Source organism: Nannospalax galili, unplaced genomic scaffold, assembly GCF_000622305.1.
Source record: "Nannospalax galili isolate Female #2095 unplaced genomic scaffold, S.galili_v1.0 scaffold589, whole genome shotgun sequence".
Taxonomy (NCBI): Eukaryota; Metazoa; Chordata; class Mammalia; order Rodentia; family Spalacidae; genus Nannospalax; species Nannospalax galili.
Genome location: NW_008360324.1, coordinates 5,146,658 through 5,158,643, shown reverse-complemented (window position 1 = coordinate 5,158,643; position 11,986 = coordinate 5,146,658). Strand labels below are relative to the sequence as shown.

General features: G+C 45.5%; 1 protein-coding gene across 14 annotated transcripts in view; it reads right to left on the bottom strand.

Annotated features, from left to right (window-relative positions):
• Nucleotides 1–11,986, bottom strand: part of Parp11 (poly(ADP-ribose) polymerase family member 11) — a 61,618-nt gene that overhangs the window by 42,546 nt on the left and 7,086 nt on the right. Inside the window, exon 2 of one of the 14 annotated variants that reach the window (XM_029559785.1) lies at nt 4,330–4,462. The exons of the other annotated variants lie outside the window; for them this stretch is intronic. The gene's annotated coding sequence lies outside the window, so the exon portion shown is untranslated. The remainder of the gene's footprint in view (nt 1–4,329; nt 4,463–11,986) is intronic. 14 annotated transcript variants of the gene reach the window in all.

Sequence of the window (11,986 nt, the reverse complement as noted above, 5' to 3'; positions counted from 1 at the left end):
TTCATTCCCCAGCCTACCCCACCCTCTATTCAACTAATTCTATGCTTGGCCTTCCTACCATGGACCCAGTTACTTCCTGGGAATCACTCAATGTCTCCTGGCCCCTAACTCTCTATGCTTCACTACCAACAACGCATCCTCATGCATTGGGCTGTTCAACCTGACCATCCAAGATTATACTGGCAGTGCCTCCTTGGGTTACATGCTTAAACTCCAGGGCCTTTCCCCTACCTTCAACAACACTGATGTAACCTTGGTCCTCGCTGCACTGGGGACAATAATAACAGGGGAGGCGGAGGGGACCGCCACCCCTCCACCCCTCCACCCCTCTTTTGCCCTGCCATTCTACGCCCACCACTCCCCAACTGCCCACGCACATGCTCCCTTGCACCCCTTTTCCTCGTGCTCCCTATACCGTGGCACAGATGCCACCCTAAGCCCAACCATGCCATCCCTCCCTTTGGCCATTCAGCCACTCCTCCTCTAATCACCCCCTACGATCTTGGAGACAACTGGCCCCAACTATCCCTGTGGCATTAACATCTCCGATACCAACCGCAAATCAATACTCAGTAACTGGGACCTCTGTGGACCGCACGCCTGCATGGACGTGGGGCCATTACTGGCACAGCAGGGCCTTCACCTTTCCAACAGCACTTACACTAACACCAATCCCTCTACTTGTGCCCAAAACAAAATCATTACATCCATTGATCACACTACATCCTGGCCCCGTTGCTCCCCCTGTGACCCACAAGTCTTTTTCCGTAATTTGATTCAACAGTCAGGGGAGTCCTTCACGGACTTTCTTACCTGTGTCACTGAGGTAGTAGAGCGGAGGGTGGAGTCTGGACCCACCCAAGAGGTGCTTATCAAACAGTTAACTTGGGAGGGACTAAACATCCCTACTCGTGCCTGTCCGCAATGATAACATTCACAAACGGGTGGGTACTCGCTACTAGAGACTCAGACCTAGGGCGGGCCCTATTGAGGCTTCAACCGACCGCCTCCTTGGAGACTCTTTTGTCTCAAGGAAAACCCCGCACACTTTGGCACATGGGAAGGCTGCTGGAACTGTGGGGGGCTTGGCCACTTCCGTAGCCACTGCCCAAGAGGTACAGCTTGCCCCAAGACTCGCTGCCCAAAGCGCAAAAAAGGGTTCCATTGGGCTAAAGACTGTAGGTCACAGCCTCAATTGGACTCAGCTCCTTTAAACTCCACACGGGGCGCCCCTCAGCCCTGCCCACAAGAGGGAAAATGAGACAATATTATGGACTCTCCCAGTCCTCAACCACTCCCTACAAATGACCCTGTTGTACTCTTGCCCTTCTCGCTTCATTCCCCAGCCTACCCCACCCTCTATTCAACTAATTCTATGCTTGGCCTCCCCACCATGGACCCAGTTACTTTCTGGGAATCACTCAATGGCTCCTGGCCCCTAAATAACTCTCTGTGATTCACTATCAACAACGCATCCTCATGCCTTGGGCTGTTACTTCATTTTCCCACAGTCAGAAAAAATTCAGTCTCTCAGTGTATCAGGCTCTCAGAGCAATACACAAAGATGATTTCAACCTGCCCTATGCAGCCCGACAGACTTGGCTCACACAAATGTACAAGGCCTCCTACAGAAAATTCCCCACCTCAACTGATCCCCCAGGATGATACCCCTTGGCGTGCTGGTAGCCAATGACGGGTAAGATCCTGTTGGGCTGAATCAACCTAAGCCAGGACATATGCCCATGCTCCAATGACAGGTAAGGTTCATGCCCGAATAGGACAACCTAAGCCAGGCACAGTCCATGATCCTGGAGTCATCCTGAGGCGGAGCTGCCTACAGGCTCTCACTGTACAGTCATTTTTAAAGAAAAAGGGTGGAAGTGTAGCAGGAGGCCTCCAAAGATGGTGCGGACTCAGAGCCCTGGGATTCGGTGAGAATTCACTTCACTTCTTGGTCCACAAATAGCCCGCCAAAAGGAGCCCACGCCTCCGTACCCTGCTCGTGACCCAGTGACTGCTGACAGACTGCGTGGCGTGGACCAATCAGAAAACGATACGTTGACTAAAGGGACTTGGGGGTGGAGAAAAGGGAAATATAAGGCCTGCCCCCTCCTGCATTAAATGTGCCTGCAGCACCTCTCCTAGTGCTTGCTTCTACCCGACTCCTGGGGTCTTTGTGTTGACTCCGCACCTCTTGCCCCCCTAATCAGCAGGGGACCCGATCCAGGTTAGGGTCTTTACAGCTGGCCTGAGGAGAACCCGCAACAGGACCTGAATTTGGTTCCCAGCACCCACATCAAGCAGCTCACAAGTTACACTGCCTATATCTCCAGCTCCAGGGGATCCAATACCTCTGGCCTCCACTGGCAGCTGCATTCAAGTGCACATACCCATACACAAACACACACATGCATATAATTAAAAATAAAATAAAAATAAATCTTAAAAAAGAATATGCTTGTTCCATTCTTAATAAAAAAAATAAAGTATTCTACAGATATCAATTAGGTCAAGTTGATTGAAACTATTATTCAATTCTTCTATGGTATTTCTCATTTTAAAATTTTGTTACTGCATTAATTTTATGGGGGAGGCACATGCCACAGTGCACATGTAGAGAACAACTTGAGGGAGTTGACTCTCTCCTTCCATCATGTGGGTCCAGAGATCGGGACTGAATTGAGGTTTTCAGGTTTACAAGTACCTTTACCTGCAGAGCCATCTTGCTGGCTCAGTATTTCTCATTTTCTATCTATTTATGACATCAACTAGCAAAAGGAACCACCAGTGCAGTTCCCTACTTATGACATCAACTAGCAAAAAGGAACCAGTGCAATTCCCTACTATAATTGGGCTTTTTAAATATCTTTGTTATTTTATTAGTGTTGCTTCATGTACTTTGCAACTCTGTTATTAGGTACAAGAAGTTTAGGATTGATCCTGACTGATAAAAGATCTTCATCTCTGATGATACAGATGTCTTGGAAACTGACTTGAATATGAACATGACACTCAAGCTTCTCTTGAACAGTGTTAGGATTGTAATTCTCTATTTAGTTTTATCCTATTTGTGTCTTTATATTCAAAATGTGTTTTCTTTTGCTTTTTTACAGTACTGGTGATGGAACCCAGGACCTTGTATGTGTCAGGAAACCACTGTACCATGGAGTTAATTGTCCCAGCCATTCAAAATTTGAGTATTATTCTATAATCCAATCTGCCTTTTAATTGGGTGTTTGGTGTATGAGACACAGATATGGTTAACTTTATCATCTTGCTTTCTGTGAGCCACCTAGCCTTCGTTACTTCTGTCACCCGTTCCTATTTTCTTCAGACTAAATACTTTTAGGATATGGTTTTATCTCCTTTGATGCTTCATGACAATAATTTTTAAATTTTATTTAGTTTTATTTTATATGTATGACTGTTTTGCCTACATGTATGACAGTGTACTACATGCATGCAATGCCCTCAGAGGCCAGAAAATTGCATCAGCTCCCCAGGAACTGGAGTTATGAATGACTATATGGGTGCTGGGAACCGAAGCCTGGTCTGCTGCTCTCTCCAGTCCCGTGACAAGAATTCTTGTTTGTCTGCACAGATTATATTTATTTCTTCATTTTCTATGCACTCTACCACCTACTCCAGTTTGGTTTTTCTAGATTCTGTCCCAACCTTTTTCACATCTATCCCAAAGTCATCTAAAACTGTGTTGGCTGGTTCATATCATCCAGCGTTAGCTAAGTGTGGTGGAGTAAAACCATGTAAACTTTCACACAAAGGCCAAAATGCATTTGCTTTGTTTACAAGGACAGAGAGGAAACCAAGGTGAAAGAGACAGTGGTCTTCAGCTTAAACAGGTCCACGTCTCCATATTGCTGAGAAGCTTCTGCATTCAAATGTAATGCCTGAGGAAAAACAAGCTATTGACAAAACTTTAGTACATGATTCTATTGGACCATCATCAACTATCAAGGGTATCAAGGGTACCTGGCATGGAAGATTAGTTTCTATCAAATGAGGGTTTCAGCCTATGCTTCTGTTTTACATCTGGACAAACAACTTGTAGAGAAAACATCAATCAGTCCTTGACACAGAGAATCTGAGGAGGGAAAGTACTCAGTGACTGTTCTGTTTTTCAGTGAAAACTCAGAGGACAAGGAAGACACTTCCGTTTCTACAAGGGCCCTTTGCAAGCTACAACATGGGCTGAAAAGGGGAGACACATTTAGAGCTGACAGAGCACGAGCTGGACAAACAGCAAGGAAAGGTGCTGCTGGGAGGAAAAGGTGCTTTCAATATAGGAAGCAGTTAGGAGACGCAACCTACCTCTCAATGCAACCAGGGGCTGAAGGGGACAATGGGAAGTGAACATCACCACACCATTCCCCAGCGTGTGCTACGCGGACGAGGAAAGAACTGACAGTGTTGGCAGAATTCTCTTCTCACCCTCACTTGTAAGCTGAGAGGAAAAGAGTCCTGGCGTGAGTTTCTAGAATGAGGGAAGAGACCCAACCAGTTTCTTCACGAGCTGATAACATCAGTGAAGTCAGCCATGATGCCCAATGGTTTGCTCATGTGGGACACAGCAGACACCAATTTAAAATTTAAATAACCTGAACCCACAACCTCTAGGCCAAAACACTCCATTTTTTTTCCTTTGAGACAGGATCTCATGTAGCCCAGGCTAGCTTTGAACCCATGATAGGGTCAAGGATAACCTTGAACTTCTGATCCCTCTTGCTTCTGCTTTTCCCAGTGCTGAGACTACAGATATGAATCACCATGCCCAGTTTATCCAGTTCTAGAAACCAAACCCAGGGCCTTGTGCATGCCAGGCGGGTACTCTACTGGTGAGCTATATCCCTGGCCCCTAAGCACTCCAGTGTTCAATGCTGAGAAGAAGAGTCAACAGTTTTCCAAAGACATCACATTGTGGTGTACATGGCTCCATGGGTAGGGAGACTTCTTTATCAAACCTGATGGTTTTCTTCCATCACTGGAACCGAGAGGTTGACTACAGTGCTGTTGACACAAAGAATACATGTGAACATTACAACAAAACACAGAAAACACTTTGTGGACACTGAAGTCATCAAGAAGCGACTAAAGCCTCCATTTGCTCCTATGTTCAAAACATGCCCTGTCTTAGTTTGTTTCTTCACTGCTGTGACAAAACACTCTGACCAATACCAACTTGGGGAGGAAAGGGTTTATTTAGCTTATATCTCCCGGGTCACAGTTCATCAGGGAGCCCAAGGCAGGAACTCAGGGCAGGAACCTGGAGGCAGGAGCTAGAGCACAGGCCATGGAGGAACTCTGCTTACTGGCTTGCTCCCCTGGCCCCTGCTCAGCCTGCTTTCTTATGCAACACCTGCCCAAGGGTGGCACCCCCACAGTGGGCTGGGCCCTCCCACATCACTCAGCAAACCAGAAGATGCCCCACAGACATGGCCACAGGCCAGTCCAATGAAGGCAATTCCCCAATTGAGGCTCCCTCAACCCAGGTGTGTCAAGTTGACACTAAAACTATCCAGCACATGCCCATATATGGGAACACCTTCTGTTACAAATGGGAATGTTACCTAACCTTGTTGACAAAATTAATCTTAGGTTTTGAGATCATTTAACACTATCTCAGCTTGTTCACTAGGCTTTTGGGCTCCTCTTGTAACCTAAACATATAGCTAAAAATCTCTCATGACCTTTCCATGCCCTGACCCAGAATGGTAAGTGTAAGTACCTACTGTGGAAATATCAGTGCTGAAAGCAGAAAATATTGTTGAAAGCAATGAATTCTCCCTTTTGTGCTGTAGGTGGGATTAGACTGATAGCATCTGTTTGTGCTTGTGTGTGCTGTTCTGGGTCAGTAAGGGTCAGAAAGGGGAAATACCCTGACAAGACAGGTTCCTCATCTTTTCTCATGTCATGCTGGATGTACCATATCAATAAAGACAGAGCTAGACCTTTTGTCTGGGGAACAGTTCTGAAAACTCATAAGGAACAGTACTCAGAACTGATCGGGCCCACTCTTGGTTCCAACCAGTGCCAAAAAGTCAGGCTGTCTTTTTTGTAGGCACTGCTGTAGTACGGCATTTCCCTACCACACCCATAGTTGTTTAATAATATGAGGTGGTTTAATCTGACAACTGACAGAGCATTAGAAATAGTCTTCTTTATAGGAGGCTGCAAAAATTACCTTTTTGATATTAAGAAAAATATTAATTTTAATATTATTGTTTTATTACATAAAACTGGTAATTAAAACCAGGTATGGTGACTCACATATGTAATTATAACATTTGGCAGACAGAAGCGGAGAATTTCCACAAGTTTGAGACCAACCTGGGCTAGAGATGCTTTCTCAAAACAAAACAAGTAACAATATTAATATATAAATAAATAAAGCTAGTAGTCTGGAAGGGTGTAAAAGGTTGCAGAACACTTTTCTCAGGATCTTGCCTACTTTCATGATTTTAAAGGCCATCTGTAGATGTTAATACCCAAATTTCAATTTCTTGCCCAGCCTTCATCCACCTACCTGACCAGCTATCTTCCTGACTTTAGTACTTGATGTCTCATAGGGACATGTAACCTGACTCAGGCGACTATGGCACAAGTTCACAGCTTAAGAGGTTCAAGACCACGGCACCTACATCGGCTTCATTACCCATGGGAGCGGCAGGATAATGCAGGAGCACATTGGAGAGCCAGCAAGCAATTACATCTCCAATGAGGAGCAGAGGACAAGAGGGCCAGGCTCCTTTCTTACAAGAACTCAAGGGGCCTCACGGGAGTTTCCTCATGTCCCCAGTGACCTAAGGACTTCCCACTTGGCTCTACCTCTTAAAGGATCCACTAACTCCCAACAGTATCATTCTAGGGAACAAGATTTTAACACATGACCCTTAGGGGGACACAATACAACCTCATCCAAACCATATTAGCACATTCAGCCAGGTGAGCCCAAAAGCAAACCCTTGAGTTAGGGACACAGGTCTGTGGTAGAGTACTGGCCTAGCGTGATAAGGTCCTAGGTTCAATTCCCAGTACCTGGCATCCATCATGCAAGGTGTAGCTTGAATCCATCAACTTTCCTTTCTTCCTGCCACCACCCACCAGTGTAAACCACATCCTCCCCTCCTCCTCCATAGTATAACCTTGCATCGGTTTCTTCACAGCCTCTTACGCTCCTCTGTATTTGTTTTCTGCTGCTGTTGGGACAGATTACTACAAACTTAAAGGCCTAAAGCAACAAAACTTTACGAAGTCTAGAAGTTACCCAATGTACCCTGGCTTGTTGGCCTAGTTTCCTCTTACTGGGCCTGTCTCCTGCTTCCCTGTGTTCCAGCATCATGGGCTTCTGTCTGGTTCTCAGCTGCCCTGTTCCTCTCAGCCCTGGGGTCTCTGCTGTCCTACCTCCCAGGCAACCTTTATCTCTCTAGCTTTTGATCAGTCCTCCAGATCACTGTTAAGTCTTTCACAGGGCGACCCTCCCTGACTTCCCAGCCTACAAGCGCTCTTTCTACACTGCCATGGCACTTGTAGAGGCTAGTTTTCATTCAACTTGACACAAACTAGAGTCGGCTGAGAAGAGGGACCCTCAACTGAGGAATTTCCTAGGTCAGACTGGCCTGTGGGCACGTTGGTGGGGCATTGTCTTGATTGCTAGTTGATATAAGAGGGCCCCACCCACTATGGGCCATACATCTCTAGGCAGGTGGGCCTGGGCTGTGTAAGAAAGCTGGACATGAGCCAGGCAGAGGGAGCCAGCAGGCAGCGGTCCTCCATGATCTATACTTCAGTTCCTGCTTGAGTTCTTGCCCTGACTTCCCTCAATGATGGACTGTGACCGAAAAGTGTAAGCCAAATAAACATTTTCTTCTTCAAGTTGTTTTTGGGCAGAATGCTTTATCTCAGCAACAGGGATCAAACTAACATAGTTACTATTGCTCCTCCCTAGTTTTTGCTACAGTTAAGAATTAGATTTTATTTGTAGGATTATTTGTGTTACATCTGCTTGCCTGCATCAGACTGCAAATCCATAAGGGACTGGAGCCTTATCTATTCTGCTCACCACTGTAAGTCTTGGGACTCTCAGCTTGTTGCTGGTTCAAAAAAAATAAATGAGTGCTAATGAATGTTATTTTAACAGTAGGCTTAAATTTTGAAATGTGAATTGTATAGACCAAAGACTTCCATTTCAGCATTAGCACTGGAGGCCAGGTTTTCACTCATTACTCTGAGTCTCTATGACAAACACATCTGTTGTCTACACCCCAAACCTGTTACCCACCCTGACACCGAAAAGGGTTGGACTTCTCTCTTGGCCTTGTGCTGGATCTGCCATGCCAGGCCTGGGGACAGAAGCCACTACTCTATTCTTGCTCATGTGACTCATCACTAGAAAATGTTCCCCAAGCAGGGAGGGGTATTGGTGCCAAAAGAACACACAGGGCTATATGCAACTGAGGAATTCTTCCTTAGCCCCTGACTCCCAGGGAGTTTTCTTCCAAGTATTTTTCTAGTTACCTACATTCTACAAAAAGTAGGTGTTCTAGAACTAGAAAGTACTAGATTTAAAACCCAGGTTTGCCCTTTTTCAGAAAATTGACTGAACTTTGAGCCTCTGTACACACACACACACACACACACACACACACACACACACGCATGCACGCACGCACGCACGCACACACGCACAGAGGATAACAATCCTGCACGACAAAAGTGCTAGATAATCCAAGTGCACACACCTGGAGCAATGCTCCAGCCACCAAATGCCTCGCCCTGTGCAGGGCTCTTCTACCACTCTCATCGGATTTTCCTGGTAAAGGGTTTCTGTTTCCCAACAAATACTTTGTTCTGGGCCTCAGATGAACACAGGCTATGCTCTAAGCTTAACTAACCACTGTGAGAACAATTATAAAGAATGCCAAGAACACAGAGGTAGTGGTGTGTTGCTTCTAGGTGCTTAATTGAGCCGTCAGGACCTCCATTTCACCTCGATCTGTGGGTGGATGTGTAAAATACACTTCCTGACTCAGAGGAGACACCCCACATGTTAGTTACCACTGCCCACATACTCGCATCTTTAGTCTCTGGGCACTTTCTTTACTTCCCTGTTTCTTTCACTTTCAAGTCCTTTCACTTGCTTCTGCACTCCCACATGGCCACTTCTACAATGTAATCATCTATTCAATGTATCTCGCTTCAACAGGCCTTCCTAGTGGCCCAGATACCCTCAGACATCACTTTCTCCCCAAAAGTTACATTTCACACTCCAAAACACATTGAGGGATAGGTGCTAACTCGTCCATGCTTGTAATCCTCCTCCTCAGGGTCTAGAAACGCTTTCTTTTATATGGAGGAAACATCTACTAATTGCTGAGTGAAATGAACAGAATCTGATTTATACATAACCCTAAATTTGCACCATCAGAGGGACAAGCAGTGGAGCTGTGCACCACTCAGCTCAGGAGAAGAGTCAAGACTAACGACGCATACTGGCAGGCATGTGTACTTGGAAGGGCTGGAGCTCACCAAGAGAGGATGTGGTAAGGGAAAAAATAACCAAAGATGGAACATTTGTCAGTCCCAAAAGGAGGCCAGACAGCTGAGTTCAGAACTATAATTCAAAAATAAATCATAGAGGGCCAGACACGGTGGTATACACCTTTCATCATAGCACTCGGGACGCAGAGGAAGGCCAAGGATTGCCTGGTCTACATAGTGAGTTCCAAGCCAGCTGGGGCTACAGGGAAACCCTGTCTCAAAAAAAAAAAAAAAAAAAAAAATCACAGAAAGAAGAAACTTGGCTGCCATGGCTCAGTGGGTAAAGATGCTTGCCACCAATAATGAGGGCCTGAGTTCCATCCCCAGAGCCCACATGGTGGGAGGAGAAGACTGACTCCCCCAAGTATACACATCTATGCCCGCATGCAAGAGCACATACACACACACAGACACACACAGACACACAGACACGCACAGACACGCACAGACACACACAGACACACAGACACGCACAGACACGCTCAGAGACACACAGACACACACAGACACGCACAGACACACACAGACAACTCTAACTCCAGGGAGCTCCACCAGCTCTGGTCTCTGCAGGCATCTGCACTCAACATGCACACACAGACACACACAGAGACACACAGACACACAGACACGCACAGACACACACAGACACACACAGACACGCACAGACACACACAGACACACACAGACACACACAGAGACACACAGACACGCACAGAGACACACAGACACGCACAGACACACACAGACACGCACAGAGACACACAGACACACACAGAGACACACAGACACGCACAGAGACACACACTAAATAAAATGTAATAAAAAGAAAAAGGAAAAAAAGAAGAAACTCGAGTGAGCACAGTTCCAAGGCCAGTGAAACTGAAGTGTGGGAGAAAACCCTTAACAGCATCAAAGTTGCTGACCACAGAAGCTAAAAGTACCTAAGTTGCCACTGGCTGTGCTTGGTCCTTCAAAAGCTCCTGGCGACATCCTGGAAAGCAAAGTATTAGCAGAAGCAGCTGGCCTGAGGAAGGGCTATGGGTAAAAATCACAAGTACATGATATTCTTTCAGACAGCCTCACAGAAGAGGCAGAGAAGGAATCACTGCTCCAAGGGAGCAGAGAAGCCCCTGTGAGTATAAAACAGCAGTGAACCCACAGACAAAGCGGCACCAACATGCAAAGGTTATCACTGCCACGAACCAGAACAAAAAGAGAAAACTGGACTTGGGTGGTATCAAGGCAATTGTGATGCATGATCCTGGGAAACACATTTTCCTCTCCCTTGGTTAATTCAGATGATACTAAGAATACGAGCAATGAACAGAAAAGAATTTTGGAAGGGGTTGGCAATTTCTATAGACATTGTCACTGCAGTAAACAGTCTGTACTCTTAAACAAATGGCTGTTGCTTTTCAGTTCTCTTCAACTGTGTGGTAGAAAGCTAAAGCTCCCTCCTGTCCAACAGAATTCCAGGCAACTTCTTATTGCAGTTCCACCCAGAAAAGACAAGGACAAATGGCAGAGAAAGGCCAGACAAAATCAGGGAACCTGGAGTCAACACAGGGCTGGCAACCCTCTAAGCACTTCCTATAGACCACCATTCTTCTAAGTAGGGAGATGTCAGTCCAGGGTCCCTCCCCGGTGAGCAGAGAAATGACAAGAATTCACAGGACAGCTGTCAGCCTCCTCTGTCACCCTGACTCTCCTGGGAAGGCTAAACAAAACCACAGACATTGTATTTGCCTCCAAAAGTAAAATGGTGAACCATGGCAAGGCTGGTTGTCCAAATAACCCCAAGGCTATTGCTTCCCACCTTCTAGGACATACTGCAAAATCAGAAGTGATGTTTCTATGTTTGAACCATTTCTTTGCACCTTTAAACCTGAAAAGCAGGTCTGCTTCTGAGTGGGACCATGAGAGGCTCTGTGTAAGATGTCCTCAAAGTCTTTGAGAGAGGACTAGTTTCCCACAGTAGGTATTTTGTCATGGGAGCAAGAGGAGGTATATTTTCAGGACGGTGCCTTATGGTAACAGATGCTACCAGAAATAAAGAGGGAAAGCTAGGTAAAATTAATTACAGTATTTAACAAAGCTCTCCCTCACAAAAAAGAATTTGGTTGGTAACAGAAAAGTTATCTGCACTGATCTTTAAGGTGCATTGTGGTTTTACTTTTTTGTGTAAATTCTTTCTATCTATCTATCTATCTATCTATCTATCTATCTATCTATCATTTTTGAGACAGGCTCTATCTATTTTTGAGACAGGATCTATCTATCTAAAAGAATTTGGTTGGTAACAGAAAAGTTATCTGCACTGATCTTTAAGGTGCATTGTGGTTTTACTTTTTTGTGTAAATTCTTTCTATCTATCTATCTATCTATCTATCTATCTATCTATCTATCATCTATCTATCTATCTATCATCTAT